Genomic DNA, 20,012 nt, shown 5'->3' with positions numbered 1-20,012 from the left:
TTCCCTGGTAATTAGTGATGTTGAGCATTTTTCCATATGTTTGTTGGCCATTTGCATATCTTCTTTTGAGGACTGTCTATTCATTTCCTTAGCACACTTTTTGATGGGATTATTTTTTTTCTTGCCGATTAGAGTTCCCTGTAAATTATGGACATTAGTTCTTTGTCAGATGCAGTTTGTGAAAATTTTCTCCTACTCTGTGGGTGATCTGTTTGCTCTGCTGATTATTTCCTATGCTGTGCAGGAGGCTTTTAGTTTAATTAAGTCCCATCTATTTATCTTTGTTTCTGTTGTATTTGCTTTTGGGTTCTTGGTCATGAACTATTTGCCTAAGCCAATGTGTAGAAACGTTTTCCAATGTTACCTTCTAGAATTTTTATGGTTTCAGATCTTAGATTTAAGTCTTTGATCCATCTTGTGTTGATTTTTGTATAATGTGAGAGATGAGGATCCAGTTTTATTCTTTTACATGTGGCTTGCCAATTATCCCAGCACTATTTGTTGTATAGGGTGTACTTTCCCTACTTTGTTTTTGTTTACTTTGTCGAAGATCAGTTGGCTGTTAAGTATTTGGCTTTATTTCTAGGTTCTCTACTCTGTCCCATTGGTCATGTGCCTATTTTTATACCAGCACCATGCTGTTTTGGTGACTATAGCCTTGTAATATAGTTTGAAGTTGGGTAATGTGATGCCTCTAGATTGGTTCTTTTTGCTTAGTTTTGCTTTGGTTATGCAGACTCTTTTTTAGTTCCAAATGAATTTTGGCATTTTTTTCTAGTTCTATAAAGAATAATGATGGTATATTGATAGGAATTGCATTGAATTTGTTAGACTGCTTTTGGCAATATGGTCATTTTCACAATATTGAGTCTACCCATTCATGAGCATGGAATGTGTTTCCATTTGTTTGTGTCACCTATGATTTCTCTCAACAGTGTTTTGTAGTTTTCCTTGTAGGGGTCTTTCACCTCCTTGGTTAGGTATATTGTAAGTATTTTATTTTACAGCTATCATAAAAGGGTTTGATTTGATTTTCAGCCTGATAGATGTTGGCGTATAGCACTGCTACTGATTTGTGTACAAAGATTTTGTATCCTGATAAATGGATTTATAGTATATTTCTAAATAGCAATAAGATTTGAAATATTCGCAACACAAAGAAATGATCAATGTTTGAGGAGATTAATATCCTAAAGACCCTGATTTGATCATTACACATTGCATGCATGTACCAGAATCTCACATGGACCCCATAAATGTGTACAATTATTCTCTATCAAAAACATTTTTTTAAGAAACATGCAGGAATACACTGTACCTCTTCCTTGCTGTCTCTGGATGTTGTCACATGAGGACTTGACATGCGGATTGTGGCAGCCTCTGTGACCAACAGCAGAAGACAATAGCAGCATAGAAACCTCAAAAGAAAAACCTAACATCTCAAGCTACTAATTTAGCCAACCTTGGCATCAGCTATCTCTGGTCTTAGTACATGAGGTGATAAAACCCCACTGTTCAAGTTGGGTGGCCATCAATTGCTGCAGAATAGAAGTTAATGAGGCTTCCTCTTCCTGGATCCTCTACTAGACCCTGACATATCCATTCAGTCACAGGCAGAAAGGGAAGCAGAGGGTAAGGAGACCTGGCTGGCTGTGCCAGACGCAGATCTTACCTGTCCTGCTTAGAACACTCAAAGCTCAATTGGTTAAACAAAAAAAGGAAAAAGACAGTAAGGAGTATAACACTCCCCAGATGCAACTTAATCTAACACTCTATACTTTAAATTTTCTAAACATATATAGAAATCAGACCACTACTTCTGCAGAACATTTTACTGGTGAAAAGAACAGCCCACATGAGGGAAAACTGATTTGACTTCTGCAGAACATTTTACTGGTGAAAAGAACAGCCCACATGAGGGAAAACTGATTTGGTGGAAAGACAACAAAACAAAACGTGGGAAATAGGTAAGGTGATAACATGGGGGAGAGGTTTTGCTTGTGTTTCACCAGGAGAAAATCAGCTTCCTGTTTGGATACCCACTAGACATTTGAAGTTCTACAATGAACCCATCAGAGATGCAAATGAAAGTGCCTCCGCAGAGGCAGAAAACCCGCAATCGTGCATCATCGACTCGCAGGGCGAACAAAATGGTGATATCAGAAGAGATGAAGTTGCCATCCACCAAGAAAATGGCACATGTGGAGAGCCAGGGAGAGGAAGAGAAAGAAAAAGAGACAGAGATCAGAGACAGACACAGAAAGTGAGACTGGGGAGAGAGAGAGTGTAAAAGAGAGAGAGAGAGACCGTAAGAGAAGGGAGACAAAGAGATAAAAGGCGCGAGTGAGCAGGTGAGGAGAAAGACTGAAAACTATGAGAAACAGCAACTAAGAGACAAAGGAGGTGGGAGACTGCCCGGGTGCCGCAGCACCCACACCGTCCTCTTGCCCACTGTCACTTGGGTTAAAACTACCGGAAATTCCACTATTGCAAATTTTGTATTAATCCTTGTATGTCTGTCTTTTCTATTGTTAGTCTACAGGTATATCCAGCAGCTCCAGAAAGACAGCGACCAGCGAGAAGGGGCCATGATGATGATGGTGGTTTTGTCAAAACGAAAAGGGAGATATGTAGGGAAAAGAAAGAGAGATCAGACTGTTACTGTGTCTACATAGAAAGTGAAGACATAAGAGACTCCATTTTGAAAAAGACCTGTACTTTAAACAATTGCTTTGCTGAGATGTTGTTAATCTGTAGATTTGCCGCAGCCACTTTGCCCCAACCACTTCGACCCAACCTGGAGCTCACAAAAGCATGTGTTGTATGAAATCAAGGTTTAAGGGATGTAGGGCTGTGCAGGACGTGCCTTGTTAACAAAACGTTTGCAAGCAGTTTATTTGGTAAAAGTCATCGCCATTCTCTAGTCTCAATAAACCAGGGGCACAGTGCCCTGTGGAAAGCCACAGGGACCTCTGCCCTTGAAAGCTGGGTATTGTCCAAGGTTTCTCCCAATGTGATAGTCTGAAATAGGGCCTCGTGGGATGAGAAAGACCTGACCGTCCTCCAGCCCAACACCCATAAAGGGTCTGTGCTGAGGTGGATTAGTCAAAGAGGAAAGCCTCTTGCAGTTGAGAAAGATGAAGACCACTGTCTCCTGCCTGCCCCTGGGAACTGAATGTCTCTATATAACACCCAAATGTACATTTGTTCAATTCTGAGATGGGAGAAACTGCCCTATGGTGGGAAGCGAGACATGTTTACGGCAATGCTGCCTTGTTATTCTTTACTCCACTGAGATGTTTGGGTGGAGAGAAACATAAATCTGGCTTACGTGCCTGTCCAGTCACAGTACCTTCCCTTGAACTTCATTATGACATAGATTCTGTTGCTCACATATTTGTTGCCGACCTTCTCCTTATTATCACCCTGCCCTCCTACTACATTCCCTTTTGCTGAAATAATGAAGATAATAATCAATAAAAACTGAGGGAACTCAGAGACGGGTCCCACTGCAGGTCCTTGGTATGCTGAGCGCCGGTTCCCTGGGCTCACTGTTGTTTCTCTATACTTTGTCTCTGTGTCTTATTTCTTTTCTGTCTCTCATCCCACCTGACTAGAAATACCCACAGGTGTGGACGGGCAGGCCACCCCTTCAGTATGAGATTACAGGCATGAATAACCCCACCTGGCCACCTAACTCAGTCTTGAGAGGCCAGAAGTGATGCTGGAACTTTCTTCCTCTGTGGGTTAAAAAGGGAAAATTAGGGAGAACACAAGGCATGAGAGATGCAGCGATGGATATGTCTATATGGAGCTTCTGTCTGCATCCAGTAGAAAATGCATTTCTAGGCACCAGGTTTAAGAGCTAAAACCTGGAGTCTTGTCTGTTAGCATTCTCCTTCCCCACAAACTAGAGAGAGAATCCATTTTGCTCCAGCACACCCGAATTTAGGAAATGTCGCATTCCTATTTCTGTAACTTCAGTTAAATCTGCTCTGAGTCCTTGGATGCCTGGCAGGTGGAGAATGCAATCTTGTCGTTACCAGCATTCCTTTCCCTTCTCCATGGGCTTACACACTGTTGGAAAGCCAGGTAGGAACTACATCCCCCGAACTCTCCATTCTTCCAGCTGCTCATGATCCGTCAACATTCTTTGGGCCACCTGCTATAACAAGACCGTCCTCACAGCATCATTCCACCGACCCACAGGCTCAGCCCCAGGGACCCTCACTGTAACAGGTCTCCACTATGCATAGGAACTCACAAAACCTTCTCTTCATCTTGGCTTCCTCTGACATCCAGCCACTCCTCTGCTTCTCACCTTAAACACAGATGGCAGCTCCTTCCCATCGTTCCAAACCTGGGGGATTGTCCAGCCAAATTCTCTTCAGACACCAAAGCTTCACCCGCCCTCTTCAGGGAGATGATGCAAGGACATCTGAGATCTTTGGAAGCCCAATTCTGGCCTCTCTTTGGGGTGGGCTGAGAGTGGGAACTAGACTCTCTTTTCCAAGTGCCATGTTTATCTTGTTCATCATTATATTATCTCCAATGCCTGGCACATAGTAGGCACTACAGACTGACACATAGTAGGTGATATTAGTGTCTGTATATTGGCACTCTTGAGGTCGAAGCTATTAGCAGAAACCTGCCAAGCAATAGGATGGAAAACCGACCACCAAAAAAAGAAAAAAAAAAAAAAAAAGAAAACAATCGTGGCTTTGAGCTCTAAACACACAAGGCACCAGCCCAAGTTTGGGCAATTTTAATACAACAGCCATTTTGCCTCCAAACAAACTGGCACTGGAAACCTCCCTCCGCCTCTTAAAGAGAACCATTTTCTCTTTCTCTAAGTGGGCAGCATTTCTCCCCGGAGGCAGTACCCAGCCCACTGCCACCAGCAACGGACTGCATCCAGGAGCCAAGAGCTTGATAGTTTAAAGAATATATTTTATAGGGAAATACAAAGTAACATCCACATAAATCTGGAACTACCACCACTTTCCAGAGGCCAAATCCCATTTATGGAATCTCTTGCGTGTCAAGCACCTTGCAGTCAGCTCAACTACATACTTTTGGGATTTGTTGCAGAGAAGAGTGCAGGTTATCTGCAAAATAAAGGAACTAGGGCTCAGAATTCCCAGAGCAATCCATGACAGAGGAGGTGAGTAGAAAAGGGAAGGGTGAAGTCAAATGAGAGAAGTCAATGAGTTGGCCAACACCAAGCAAGGATCATGGGACCCTCTCCACGGCCCCACATCTCAAATGGAATCAACAAAACCCATCAATGCTTGGTGTAAGTGTTGTATGCTCCTGGAAATGAAAGCAGGGGCCACATTTCAGGTCAGTAGGGTCGGGGGTAGAGGCAGCGGTCATGGACTTGTGGGCCCTGGAGGATGGGATGATTCTGAGACATTGAATCCCTACACTGATCTCAGTAGAAATCTCAGGTAGGGCTTCAACATTCGTGGATCAAGGACTCTGCGGGCCTGAGAGCAACAGCCTTGGTGCATATTCCGGCTCCATCAATCCCAACTGGGGCTTTGAACAAGTTACTTATTTTTTTAACTAATGTTATTTTAATTGACAAATCATAATTCTACACATTTATGTGATGTTTTGATATGTGTATACAATGTGGGATGATTAGATCAAACTAATAAACATGTCCATCCCCTCATTTACTGACCATTTTTATGATGAGACATTTGAACTGTACCCTCTTAGTTATTTTGAAAGATACATTATTATTGACTATAGTCACACTGCTGTGCTATAGATTTCAAAGCGTATAATCCAGCAACCCAAATTCTGGGTATAGACAAAAAAAAAAAAAAAAAAAAAAAAAAAATCGAAATCAATATGTCGATGGGATCCCTACATTCCTATGTTCACTGCAGCACTATTCACAATACCCAAGATATAGAATCAACCTAAGTGTCCATCAGTGGATGAAAGGATAAAGCAAATGTACTATATACACACAACGGAATACTATTAACCCTCAAAAAAAAAAAAGAAATCCTGTCATTTTCAACAACATAGATGAATCTGAAAGACATTGTGTTAAGTGAAATAAGCCAGGCACAGAAAGACAAATACTGCATGATTTTATTATATGTGGAATCTAAAGAAGTTGAACTCACAGAAATAGAGAGTAGGACAGTGGTTATCTGGGGCTGGGGTGGAGGAAAGGTAGGGGATAGGAGGCACTGGTCAAAGGGTACAAAGTTTCCAATAGGAAGAATAAGTTTTGAACAAGGTAAACTCCTCTGAAAGCTCAGTTGCTCATCTGTAGAGCGGGGACACATCGACCTTCTAAGGATGTTGCTATGAGAGTAAGAGATGATGTTCAGAACAATACCTAAAGCAGTCAGTTCTCCTTAAGCTTGAACCTGCGTCGCCATGACCTCTACATCACAGGACAGAAAGGCTCACAGCCAGTGTCTCAGTTCCCAATGAAAAGTGGATCCCAGACCAGGCTGAACAGCAGGATCCCTAGGGGATACCCCACCCTACTGAGTCAGAATCACCGGAGGTAGAGCCTGGGTATGTATGCATGTGTGTGTGTATGTATGTATGTGTAAGAGATAGGGTCTTGCTCTGCAGTCCAGGCTGGAGTACAGTGTCACAATCATAGCTCACTGCAGCCTCAAATTACTCCTGGCCTCAAGCCATCCTCCCACCTCAGCCTTCAGAGTAGCTGAGACTACAGGTGAATGTCACCAAGCCCAGATCCTTTTTTTTTTTTTCTTTTTGGAGAGAATCTCACTCTGTTTCCCAGGCTGGAGTGCAATGGTGCAATCTTGGCTCACTGCAACCTCTGCCTCTGGGTTCAAGTGATTCTCGTGCCTCAGCCTCCTGAGTAGCTAGGATCACAGGCATGCACCACCACACCGGGCTAATTTTGCTTTTTTCACTGTTGTTCATTGTTTGTTTTTCACAAGTAGGACTTTTTATTTGCCACTATTATAAGTCTGAACTTTAAACAGATTCTTGGGCTGGTGGTTCATATCCATCAGCTCATTCAACTTTAGCGTGTGTCTCGTCCCTAGTGGGTTTTCCAGAACTACTACCTTCACCACGAATCTCCATGCCTTTCAAACCCAGGGTTCTCCAGCATTTTTACTTTTCTAATGAAGACATCATGGAGAGGATACATTGGCAAGCCTTTTCTACATCTTTTCTAATGTTGTGTAGAATCAATTTATTGACCACTTCTTTCAAGTCATTTGTCTGCACCTCTCAGGTCATGATTTCCATCATTTTCTTCTGGATTTGGCAGACTGTTGGTGCTGAGCATAAGAGGTCTTCAGTATCTGATTGTTGCGTTTTTTAGTAAAACCAACACAAAACAAGATGAAAGAAGTAACCATTGTAGTCTTGACATCAACATGAGCTTCAATCATTGTTGAACATTTTTCAGCCATGGAACATATTTTGTCACAGGTAAGACCCATGCCATAGAAGATAGTCAGGCAGTTTTTGCCCTGAACATCTTCAGTAATCAGCTTGAATTTTCTAAATGCAATTTCATTATTCTGCAAATCAGCAAGACTCACTTCAAACACAAGACCCTTGGGACCATCAGATGCAATTTGGGTTCCTTGGGTCCTGGTGACCAAGTCTTTCCAATATTTCTTATATTGAACATAGGAGGTGCTTTCACATCATACTAATCTTTCTTAGAAAATGGATCAACTACTTTCTTCTTAACTCCCTTTTTGCCACCTTTCATAAGGCGCTTGTTCTTAACAAACGCCATAGTGCTGCTTAGAGAACCAAAAGACTAAATTTTATATTTTTGGTAGAGATGGGGTTTCACTATGTTGGCCAGGCTGGTCTTGAACTCCTGATGTCAGGTGATCTGCCCGCCTCAGCTTCCCAAAGTGCTGGGATTACAGGTGTGAGCTACTGCACCCAGCTGCTATGTATTTTTTCTTTTTTTGTAGACACAGGGTCTTGCCATGTTGCCAAGGCTGGCCTGGAATTCCTGGCCTCAAGCAATCCTCCCACCACAGCCTCCCAAAGCACTGGGATTTCAGGTGTGAGCCACCATGCCCAGCCTGGAATCTATTTTTAAAGCCAATCAAGTGTTGAATAAAATTGCAACTTGGGCTGTTTTTTCTTTGCATTTTTTTACGTTTCAATGGTTTTTAATATATTCAGAGATATATAGAAACATTACCAGTCAATTTTAGAACATTTCATGACCTCAAAAAGAAACCTCATACCCTTTTGCTAACACCCCCATCCTCCCATGCCCCAAACAGCCCTAAGCAACCACTAATCGACTTCCTATTTCTATAGATTACCATCTGAATGAAATCATGTAGAATGTGATCTTTCATCTGTTTGAAGGTTCATCCACGCTGTAGCATATGTACTTTGCTCCTTTTTGTGATCAAATAATATTCCACCATTTGAGTAGACAACATTCGGTGTACCTCTTCATCTGGCGTGGGCATTTGGATTAATTCCCTCTTTGGGTTATTAGGAGTGATGCTACTGTAATTATTCATGTACAAATTTTTGTGTGGACCTGTGCTTTCATTTTTGCATATGAAAATATGGCACATCTTCAAGGAAGACATACAAGTGGCCAATACGCACATGAAAAGATGCTCAATGAAATTCATCATCAGGGTAACAGAAATCAAAACCACAATGAGATACCACTTCACACCCATAAGGATGGCTGGAATCAAAGATACAGAAAATTGGCCTGGTGCGGTAGCTCATGCCTGTAATCCCAGCACTTTGGGAGACCGAGGCAGGCATATCACCTGAGGCCAGAAGTTTGAGACCAGCCTGGCCAACATGGTGAAACCCTGTCTCTACTAAAAAAATACAAAAATTAGCCAGGCATGCTGGTGGGTGCCTATAATCCCAGCTACTCGGGAGGCTGAGGCAGGAGAGTAACTTGAATCTGGGAGGCAGAAGTTGCAGTGAGCCAAGATTGTGCCACTGCACTCCAGCCTGGGTGACAGAGCAAGGCTTCGTCTCAAAAACAAACAAACAAACAAATACAGAAAATAACAAGTGTTGAGGATGCACAGAAACTAGAACCTTCATACACTGCTAGTGGGAATTAAAATGGTGTAGCCACTGTGAGAAACAGTTGAAAACTTCCCAAACAATTCTACATAGAGTTACCAAATGACCCAGCAATTGTACTCCTAGATATAGGCCCAACTTGGGCTCTTTTAATCTATGGAAAATGAACTATGGGTACTTGGCAAGAACAAAGAGGGAGAGAGGCAGAAATGGAGCCATGAGGGCACATTGATTGGTCTCTAGTACACAGGGCTCCTACTGCAAATGGTCTCTAAATGACTTCATCAGTTGCTCATAAAAAAAATCACCCTCTGCTCCAATCGTGGAGCAAGAAGTGTGGATTGGACCTGGTGAGCCACGGTAAGACTGACGGCTAAACTTTATGAATGATGAGGGGATTTGCATGTATAATCTTGACTGTACTAATTTTTTATTTTATCCACTATCTTTGAAAACTTAACTCTTGACTAAGAACTGACTTTCCAGTACTTGTTTTTGACTCTAAGTAAATTTCCAATTCCACATAGTCCAAAGATAATGTGCTGAAAAATCTCTCAAAGGAAAAATGCTAAGAATACAGGCAGAGTTATGCGGCAAATTTTGCAGAATTAACACAAATTGCACCTGTAGGTATGAAGCACAAAACATTTTCATGGGTAAAGAAAAAAGTGTTCTTCATTCTAGTAGAGGCTGCAGGATGAAGCCGATCCAGCTGCTTGCCCAGCCAGACCTTGGGCTCTTACCTAATTTGTGTTAGAGTCAACCCTGATGGAGTCTGTATCTCAGTCATCTTTTTTTTTGACATGGAATCTCGCTCTGTCTCCCAGGCTGGAATGCAGCGGTGTGATCTCAGCTCACTGCAACATCTGCTTCTTGGGTTCAAGCGATTCTCCTGCCTCAGCTTCCCAAGGAGCTAGGACTACATGTGCATGCCACCATGTCTGCCTAATTTTTGTATTTTTAGTAAAGATGTTTCATCATGTTGGCCAGGTTGTCCTCAAACTCCTGACATCAGGTGATCTCCCTGCCTTGACCTCCCAAAGTGCTGGGATTACAGGCATGAGCCACCATGCCTGACCTCAATCATCTTTTTATCCTCCACACCTGGCAAGTTCTAGACACACTGTGGTTCCATACAAGTTTGTTGAATAATCAGGAGACAGATAGAAAGTGGGAACTCTGGAAGTAGAGAAGATTCCAGAAATTGTGCATAATACCCAGAGACAGTGGCCCAATCCCTCAGTCCTGCCAGAGTTTTCTCTATCTCAACTCAAACCTTATGTGTGGGCCCAGGCGCAGTGGCTCACACCTGTAATCCCAACACTTTAGGAGGCTGAGGTGGGCAGATCACTTGAGGTCAGGAGTTTGCGACCAGCTTGGCCAACATGGTGAAACCCCGTCTCTACTGAAAATACAAAAATTAGCCTGGCATGGTGTTGTGCACCTGTAGTGCCAGCTACTCGGGGGCCTGAGACACAAACATTGCTTGAACCCAGGAGGCGGAGGTTGCAGTGAGTCAAGATTATGGCACTGTACTCTAGCCAGGGCAATAAAGTAAGACTGTCCCAAAGAAAAAAAAAACCCTTATGTGTGAGCCTTGTTACCAAATTAATGTTTATATGGACAATATGTACATGGGTATATGTTAAGAGCATGAGTCATCCACAAGATTTTAGCAAAGTCCACTTAGAAAGCTCAATGCTTTGAGCTTCCACTTGCCTTGCTGCCTCTGTCCTCAGAAGGAGGCTTCATCCTTCCATGTAACCAGCAAATCCTTTATGCAGAGATGAACACAACACACACCTCTCCTTGGCTATGACACCTTGAAAGGCTCTTCTTGGTGGCCCCTGGTGCTCATTTCAGAGTAGTTCAAATTAAGGTGGTCAGCTTTCATGCCAATCACTCTACAAATCACTCCTATTATCACCAATTTTTCTAAAGGCTTTATTGAATTATTACTTAAAGAAATGTGCACATAGAAGAGGTCAACACAGTACTTTTCTTACAAACTGAACATACTGGCCAGGCACAGTGGCTCATGCCTGTCATGCCAGCACTTTGGGAGGCCGAGATGACCAGATTGCTTGAGCCCCGGAGCTTGAGACCAGCCTGGGCAACATAGTGAGACACTCCTCTCTACAAAAAATAAATGAAAAATTAGGCAACAGTGGTGGCACATGCCTGTAGTCCCAGCTACTTGGGAGGGCTGAGCTGGAAAGATTGCTTGAGCCCAGGAGGCAGAGGTTGCAGTGAGCCATGACGGTGGCACTGTGCTCCAGCCTGGGTGACAAAGCAAGATCCTGCCTCGAAAAAAAAAAACAAAAACAAAAACAAAACAAAAAAACCCTGAACATCTCCATATTATCGACACCCAATTCAAGAAACAGAACATTACAGCCCCTTCCAGGATATTCCTGGGGTCTCTTCCATCTCTACAATCCCCTGACTACAAACAGCCTCCACCTATTTCATCTGACATTGTACTTTATGAAAGCAGCAGTTCTCAGATGGGGGCTATTTTGCCCCCTGGGGACATTAGGCAATATCTGGAGACACTGGGGGTTGTGTCTACTTGGGGGGAGTTGTGTTACTGTATCCAGTGAGTCCAGGGATCCAGGGATGCCGCTCAATATCCTAAAATGCAAAGGAAACCCCCACACATACAAAAGAGAAATTGCTGAGCCAAAATGTCAGAAGTGTCACAGCTGAAACGCTGACATCCACAGAATCACACAGTATCTGCTCTTTCGTGCTCAGGATCTCTTTCATTCTGATCATTGCATAGGAAACAGATATGTCACTTGGAGGCAGGTAGAGTCCAAAACAAAGAAAATCCAGAGTTTTTTTTTTTAGTCAGCTTGGTGCCTTTAGAGCTAGGATTTAGTTTCCATTTTGTCTGTCTCATTTTCAAGTGATTTTTCTTTAAATGGCATCTGCTGGGCTCAAGACCTGGAGATCCCCACAAAGCTGAGATTCGCATGGGAATTTTGTACACACCCACACAGGTATACACTGCCATTTACATGCAGACATCCACCCACAGATACACACATCCGGAGACCAAGACAGTAAGCAAACTCCACCATAAAAGCACAGTCCTCCGAACAGGAGAAATGCACTATTCACTCCAGGGAGGTATCTATTGGTTTAATTCAGCCTCTGATAGGCTGTTGCCAAGCCCAGCTCTGAAAGTCTTCCCCTCTAGGAAAGAGAGATGGATTTTTTCTTTAGTCAAGAATATAGATCTAAAAAAAACAAACACTTCTGCATCTCAAAGCAGGCTCTACCTCCTGAGCTATACATACTGATCAGCATTTTATTGTCAATTTTCTTTTATTTGAACTGGAGAAAAATATAATCTAATTATGCTGTTACTGAAAGTTGGGAATCAGTCACACTAAATCCAATTATCTGGGTTCTCATGATTAAGGTGTTTAATTTGGGGGACAACAAAGCAAAAGCATTCGTCATGTTTTCATATAATTAGTACAGAATATATCTAAGGGGTTCAAGTATCACTGTAGCAACAAGCTCATTCTGCAGTAAAAGAGGGATTCTGCCACTAGGATTGAGTTAGGGTGGTTCATGGCTGAACTATTTCATCAATGTCTCTTCAAGAGTCCATGGAATGTGGAATGGGAAAGACTGAAATAATCCAAGTCTTGGCTAAGCTTCTATAAAGTGGTGTTAGCAGCTGATAAAATAACCTGGTCTTTACAGACATCCCACACTGTAGTTCTCTAAGCTACAGATTCTCAGATTTTTCTATTTTACAAACAAGTAAAAATATTTTTTTAAATTTGAGAACCAACATAAGGTTGTAATTTTTTTTTTTCTTTTTGGTAAGAAGGAACTTTTTTAAACTACCAGTTACACACACACACACACACACACACACACACACACACACACACACACAGAAATTCCACCATGATTGGTCAGAATAGGTGAGGTTTTGCTGCAATAACAAACAACTCCTAAATCTTGGTAACTTCAAACATCAGAAGTTGTTTTTCTCACTCATGCTACATTGGCAGGGAAGTGTGGGGTGCTCTGTTTTCCATCAAACTTGCCCTAAGACTAAGGCTAATGGGGGTTGCATTACCTCGAGTATCACCAAGCAGGAAACAGAGGGAGAAGAATGCTAGAGAGCCTTGTACTAAGAATTAAATGCTCCAGGCCAGAAGTCTCACATTGCACCTCTGCCCCCAGCCTGTTGGCCAGTACTAGCCACACCCCCTCCCCCACCACATTGCAATGCATGGAGACACGAGAACTGGATACATTACAAATTTCTACCCCATGGCATTTCATAAAAGAGAAAAAAATACAAATAAAAAATGTTGTAATAGAATAGAATATACACATTTTTAGAATAAAGAACAATCCTCCAAAAAGGACAGCTGGTGGTCTTTCACCAATGGGCACATTTCTGTGACATTGTCTCTGTTTTTCCATTTTATCCTTGACCTATGAATATTTTATACAGATGGTCCAAAGAACACCATTTGGGGACCACTGCTCTAATCAGGTGATGAAAACAGCCCAAGAACATAGCACAGTCTCCTTAGCAAAGACCCAGCAGGGCCAGGGTGACCACATTCTCACCATCAATGCACTGACATCCACCTGCAGCACCCTTACATCCCAACATCAAACAGTGGCTCTTTATAGCTTGATTCAAATGCCCTTTGATCTTCATCATCATTGGAAAGCTCTGTGGCCCCAAGATCTAAGATCACCACTCTAGCTAAATCCTGCAACTGTTCACCTCTCCTGCCTCCTCATCCCTCTAAACTTCTCTTCACAACCTCATGTCTCCTTCTTGCTTTACCTTCCTGCGCACCCTGGACCTTACAGTCACCTTCTTGTAATGTGCTCCTAAACGCGTTCTTCCCTGCCTTCAACCACACCCACCTGGAAAATCTTGTGCACCAGCCTTGTGCACAGGAGGATGCTGGGATTCCTCCTGCAAGTTTAGCGCAATGCAGCCTATTTTACAAGGTCACAGAAGCTCAGAGAGGTAAACCTGACCAGGTTCTCATAGCTTGTAACTGGCAAAACCTGCCCAAATCTCTGTCTCTAGAGATATTTCCACTTGCTTCAACTCTGGAGCTGTCTTAGTTGTAAAGACGACAGATTCCACTCATCACTCACTTTTGTTTGCAGATATTGCCTAAGGTCCCTTGTGAATATTTAGGTCAGGGCTTTTTTTTTTTTTTTTTTGAGTTTTTTGTCTGTTTGTTTGCTTCTTGTTTTTTTAACAAAGAAATCTTGTGGAAAGAACCCAAAGTGGCTCCCCCATTTAAGACCCTGTAAACAGGGAGACGAGAGTCTGGAGTCCTGGTCTGGTTTCCACACCTTCCTTAGATTTCCCTGTGTGTAAAATCCAACAACAATCTTTGACAAATTGCCTCCTCCAGGGGAGAGATGGAGGAAGTGTTAACTTTGCTTTTTTTTTTCTTCTTTCAGACAGAGCCTCACTCTGTTGCCCAGGCTGGAGTGCAGTGGTGCAATTTTGGCTCACTGCAACCTCTGCCTCCTGAACTCAAATGATTCTTGTGCCTCAGCCTCCCGAGTAGCTGGGACTACAGGCAGATGCCACCACACCTGGCTAATTTTTGTATTTTTAGTAGAGATGGGGTTTCACATATTGGTCAGGCTGGTATCAAACTACTGGCCTCAAATGATCCACCCCCCCCCTCAGCCTCTCAAAGTGCTAGAACTACTATAGGCATGAGCCACCATGCCCAGCCACTTTGCTATTTTTTTTAATAGACAGCTTCGAGGTCCAGTATGATTTCACAGATTAGGAAACATCACAGGCAAAGAAGAACACTTTGCATTCAAATAGTAGAATGTTTTTATTTTCAAGGAGCTCTCACCTGCCATCTAATCTTGTCTTCCTAGCAGTCCTGGGAGAGAAGCAGATGTGGTTTCCAATCCCACTTTCCAAAAGAGGAGACTGAGGCAGAGGCTTTGCAGATACACAGAGGACATGTGAGGACAGGTGAAGGTCATGATCATTGTCAGCGCCCTCCCCCCAACTTGACATTCCCAGACCTAGTGGACTTCCAAATACAGGAGACAGAAGAACTGATCAATCAATTCTGCCATGGGTGCCAGGACCCAATTTTTCCCTGGCTAACTCGGTCACATCCTGTCTGGGATCTCCAACTACTACCCATCCCACAAGTCTCAGCTAAAACAGGAATTCAAGGGGGAACATTTTTCTGAGGCTCCAGGATTGGGCCAGGCCCTCTCCATGGCTGTCTGACCTTCCCCTACTGCAGAACTTAGCACCTGTATGTCACTATTTGTTCAAACATGTGTCTTTCGTATGCTCTCCACGTCATCTGCAGCATCTGCCAAGAATAATAATGAATGGTAAAACCTAAACTCTGTTAAGTGCCGATGACGCACTTCTAATGTGACATCTTATTTAATCCTCACTATATGTGCAAAAGTAGACGCTATTAATAGCCAATTTTCAGATAAGAAAGTCAAAGCAGTTTCTATAACGTACCCAAGCAGCTAGCTAGGAGGCAGCTCAGTTTGAGCCCAGGGAATCATATTCCAGAGATCATGTTCTCAATTACTAGAGCAGGTACCTCCCCAGAATCTAGCAGGTGGTTAAGGAGTCTTTGTGGAATAAATGAACAGAAGGACAACAGATGGATTGATACATAGGTGGATGGGTGGATAATGGGTGGGCGGGCAGGTGGACGAATGAATGGATGCTTGAGTCAGTGAAGGGATGGCTGAGTGGGTGGAGAAATGGATGAGTGGGTGAGGGGTTGGAGGGATAAATGGATGGATGGGTGGGTGGATAGATGGTTAGTTGAGTGAACGGGTGGATAGATGCATGGGTGAGCGGATGGATAGATGGGTTGTTGGGTGGGTAGGTGGATGATAGCTGGGCGTATAAGACAGTGGGGTGTATGGATAGATGGATGGGTGGGTAGATAGATGGGTGGGTGGTTGGATGTATGCATGTCTGGATGGATGGATGGATGGATGGACGGATGGAAGGAAGGAAGGGTGGATGGATGGATGGATGGACAGATGAACAGATGGACTTGGGCATTTATTTGGGGTCCTCCAAAGAATTGAGTGATTTCCCTAGGGTGTCTCATCACCTGCAGGTAAGTGGGCAAGGGGGCTTGCCTCTGTAATACTCATGATTATGGGTAGTGCTCAGCCTTAGTCACCACTCTCAGAACACTTTATTGACTAGGAAAGTCAAAACTGGCATTGATAACTAATGGAAATTGCAGCTATAACTAACAGAAGATGTTGAGCTGATGACAGCTGGGCAACCAAAAATCAGTAACTTGGCTGTGTCATATTACTGCCATGCTGGGCAGGTAGAACCAGGGGTTCCTTAATCCCTCCATCACATTAAGGATGCTTATCAAGACTTCCCCAACAATGGGGACAGGGATATTATCAAATACTTGCAGTTCACCCCAAAAGGCTCACCCTCTTCATTCCACCTGCACATGACCTTCAGCTCAAAGACATTTCCAGTCCTCCAGGTCAGCCCTTCTTCCAGCCTTTGAATTAACCCTGATGACTGCCTGCCCATTAAGTGTCTTCAACTTTCATCACACAGCCTTTTCCAAGGCTTTCCTTCAATCCAGCCCTCACTAAACGCTGGAACTGTTGTTGACAAAATCCAGAACAAGCTGCGTGGGGGATGCAGTTGGGAAGCAGGCTGTAGTAACGGGGAAAAATTCTAAGCAATCTCGAACACAGAAAAGAAACTGAACAGGTAAGAGAGAGGCAGTCAAGAGAACAAGTGTGAATTTTGCATAACTGAAGCTGAAGAAGAGCGGGGAGCATGGCAGACCACAAGATAAATATGATATAGACTCCTTTTTAAAAAAGTATAAACATCCACCCTTTCCTACTGACAACTGTGCTTCAAATATTGCTAAGGTGTTTACTAAGGGTGAGTCAGAAAAACTGGGTATTTTATGCAATACAGTAAGAAGGCCCATAGGCAAGTATGTTCCTGACACCACCTTCTAGGATAACCCCTGGGATTCTGGTTACACCTGTCCTAAAGTTGTCTCTCACTCCTGCTGTTGGAGAACTACCATGAGAGAAGAACCATAGTGAAGTGGTTAAGAGTGTGCACCCAGCGACCGGCCAGATGGCTACAAACCATCCCTATCTAATACCGAGCAAGTTACATAATGTTCCCGAACCTCAACTTTCTCATCTGTAAAATGGGTATGTTGTCATTCATTAATCAATTTCTAGGTGAGCATATACTTAACACCAGAGACACAAATGAGAATCAGAACAGGCATGGCCCTGGCCCTTATGGTGACCACAGTCTTGAAGGGGAAGGATGACACGCACAGAAATAGGAAGCCGTAGCTGAGCTAGTGTCTACCACAGAGAGGCACCTGGTGTCATGAAAGCAGATAACAGGGGGTTGCTGTGACTGAGTCAGTGTGGCCAGACATCCCTGAGGATGTAGTGACTCCACTGTCAGATGAGACCGTGAGCAGGTGAAGAAGCAGGGAGAGGGAAAATTTTTCCAGGCAGAAAGAGCAGGATGTGCAAAGACCCTGTGGCAGGAAAAGAACAAAGGAAGTGCAAGAGCCTGAAAGAAGCCAGAGAGAGCAAGTGAAAATGTGGATAATCACAGCACCGACCTCATACAGGACTTGCAAGAAATCGAGACCCTGTCTGTAACAGATTCAGCAATGACTAAATAGAAACTATCTCCTAAAAGCACACCATGAGGCTCCTTGGTGGTATTTCCCACATGAGGCTGCCATGCACTCAGAGGCCAAGTTCAACCTGCCTGTAGACAACCTCCAAGCCAGCTGGACACACATACACCCTCAGGCTCAGCATACCCAGCACAGAGTCCTGGATGCTTGAAGTCATGATAAGTATCCAGAATGACACAGAATTCCAGCCAGGCGTGGTGGCTCATGCCTGTAATCCCAGCACTTTGGGAGGCCGAGGTGGATCACCTGAGGTCAGGAGTTCAAGACCAACCTGGCCAACATCGTGAAACTCCCTCTCTACTAAAAATACAAAAAAAAATTAGCTGGGTGTGGTTGTGGGTGCCTGTAGTCCCAGCTACTCAGGAGGCTGAGGCAGGAGAATCGCTTGAACCAGGAGGCAGAGACTGCAGTGAACTGAGATTTCACCACTGCACACCAGCCTGGGCAACAAAAGTGAAACTCCGTCTCAAAAAAGAAAAAAAAAAAAATGACACCGAATTTGCTAAAGGGGGAGAAAGGGCTTTCTTCCAAAGCTGGGCCTGGTTTCTACAGAGAGTCTTTCACATGAAAATTAAGCAGCTCTTTGCAAGCACCTCAGAGGAGAACCCCTCACCCTGATGAATCAGGCACACGGATGGATCCAAGACAACTGGCTGCGTGCATGTGAACAAGCCTATGGTGGAAATGCAGTGCTTTATTGTTTGGGGTGGTTTAATCACCAGGAGGGAGAAGCTTCTAAAGCAGCATTCAGAGGTGGCTGTTGCCTGGGTTTTCTGGGAGGGGGAGGCGGTGAGGATGAGGGCTTCCCTTTCATCTGCAGGCCCCTTGCAGAAGGAGCTGGGGAAAGCTCTGCAACCCTCTGCACACTGTTTGCCCTCTTGTCTGGCTGGGACACCGAGCTCCAGATGGGGGCGGATGGGATAGCTCTTGCCACCGTATTTGGAGAGAGATGGCAGGGAAGTCAGCCCCCATGGAGAAGACAGGAGCAGGCACGTGCTGGACAGTGCTGCCCAGGTCCCTGGGGCTGAAGTGTCCAACCCCACAGCATCTAGGTGCCACTAAAGCAGCCCAAGAGGACCTTCTCTGTCCATCTCCATCCTGGCACCTACAGACACTTGGAGAGAGTCCTTCACATGGGAACTCACAAATGCACACTGATAACCCCCACACGGAACTCTCATACGTAGCAAGTGAAAAGACAGGATGCCAGTTTAGCTTGAATTTCAGATAAACAACAAATCATTTTTTGGGGTAAGCAGGTCCCAAATATTGCATGGGATATATTTGCACCAAAAAAAAAAAAAAAAAAGGTTAATGAGAAATTCAAGTTTAATTGGACCTCCTATATTTTACCTGGCAAGCCTAACCCTGCATAAAAACAACCTCGAGCTTGAAACTCACAGAGAAGCCACGGCCGTGCTCACACGCGTGCACAAACCCATATGCCTTACAGACTCAAGGGCTGTGATGAGGGTCCCCACCCTTGAACACTTCCCTGTCCTCTGTCTGGGCTCAGAGTAAACAGGGGTCACCTGGCATCCACGTCTAAGCTGGGCTTGGAGGTGTCCTAATGAAGCAGGATGCTGATCTGCACTTCCCCAGCTCAGCTAGGAATGTAGCCAGGCCTAGCTTCCAGTCTCGGGCCTAGAACACACAGCACAGCCCCAGACCTTGGCAAGAAGGCTTCATCTCAAGGACCACTGGTGCAGGAAATATTAGAAGCCCCACTTCTTTCCTCTGTTTCTGCTGCCATTGCCCCAGTCTCTGACCCTGACACTCAATCACTCTATAAACACAGCAGGTACTAGGGGTGGCTCTGGGCTCGGCACTAAAGACAATGCCCCTGGTAAAGCCACAGTCTAGCAATGACAGTCAACCACGTATCAGCAACAGCCCTGCCCCACACGTGCTGACTGCGCACAAGGCCGGCGCTGTGAACGTGCTCTCAACAGTGATCTCACTGAACCCTCATGGCAGCTCTAGGTTGCAGACAGTAGCATCACATTATCCCCATTTTACTTATGAGAAAACTGAGGCCTGAAGAAGGCAAACGCAGGCCTCACGATTTGCAGTAACATTGCCAGGAATGTTTGAGAAAGCACACTTCTCCAGAGTGAAGCAGTATGCCAGAGCTCAGAAGCCAGAGTCCCTGTTAGCAGGGGCTGGGGGCACTGTGGTGTGGGGGCAGACAAGCTGGTAGGGGCT

The 20,012-nt window shown here is 44.2% G+C and overlaps 1 protein-coding gene, 1 non-coding gene and 1 pseudogene across 16 annotated transcripts in view; 1 reads left to right on the top strand and 2 right to left on the bottom strand.

Moving 5' to 3' along the window:
• The window catches only part of LOC129135662 (uncharacterized), a 97,956-nt gene extending 92,276 nt beyond the window's left edge, over positions 1-5,680 (top strand). For all 7 annotated transcript variants that reach the window (XR_010159171.1, XR_010159175.1, XR_010159174.1 and 4 more), the window contains 2 exons: positions 1,803-2,351; positions 2,536-5,680. This is a non-coding gene — a transcript (uncharacterized LOC129135662). The remainder of the gene's footprint in view (positions 1-1,802; positions 2,352-2,535) is intronic.
• Positions 1-20,012, bottom strand: part of LOC100612345 (uncharacterized) — an 84,620-nt gene that overhangs the window by 46,917 nt on the left and 17,691 nt on the right. The window lies entirely within an intron of this gene.
• On the bottom strand, positions 5,833-19,065 carry LOC134810662 (small ribosomal subunit protein eS1-like; annotated as a pseudogene).

The sequence above is a fragment of the Pan troglodytes genome, chromosome 7, assembly GCF_028858775.2.
Source record: "Pan troglodytes isolate AG18354 chromosome 7, NHGRI_mPanTro3-v2.0_pri, whole genome shotgun sequence".
Classification (NCBI taxonomy): domain Eukaryota; kingdom Metazoa; phylum Chordata; class Mammalia; order Primates; family Hominidae; genus Pan; species Pan troglodytes.
This window is presented reverse-complemented; position numbering and strand designations above follow the sequence as displayed.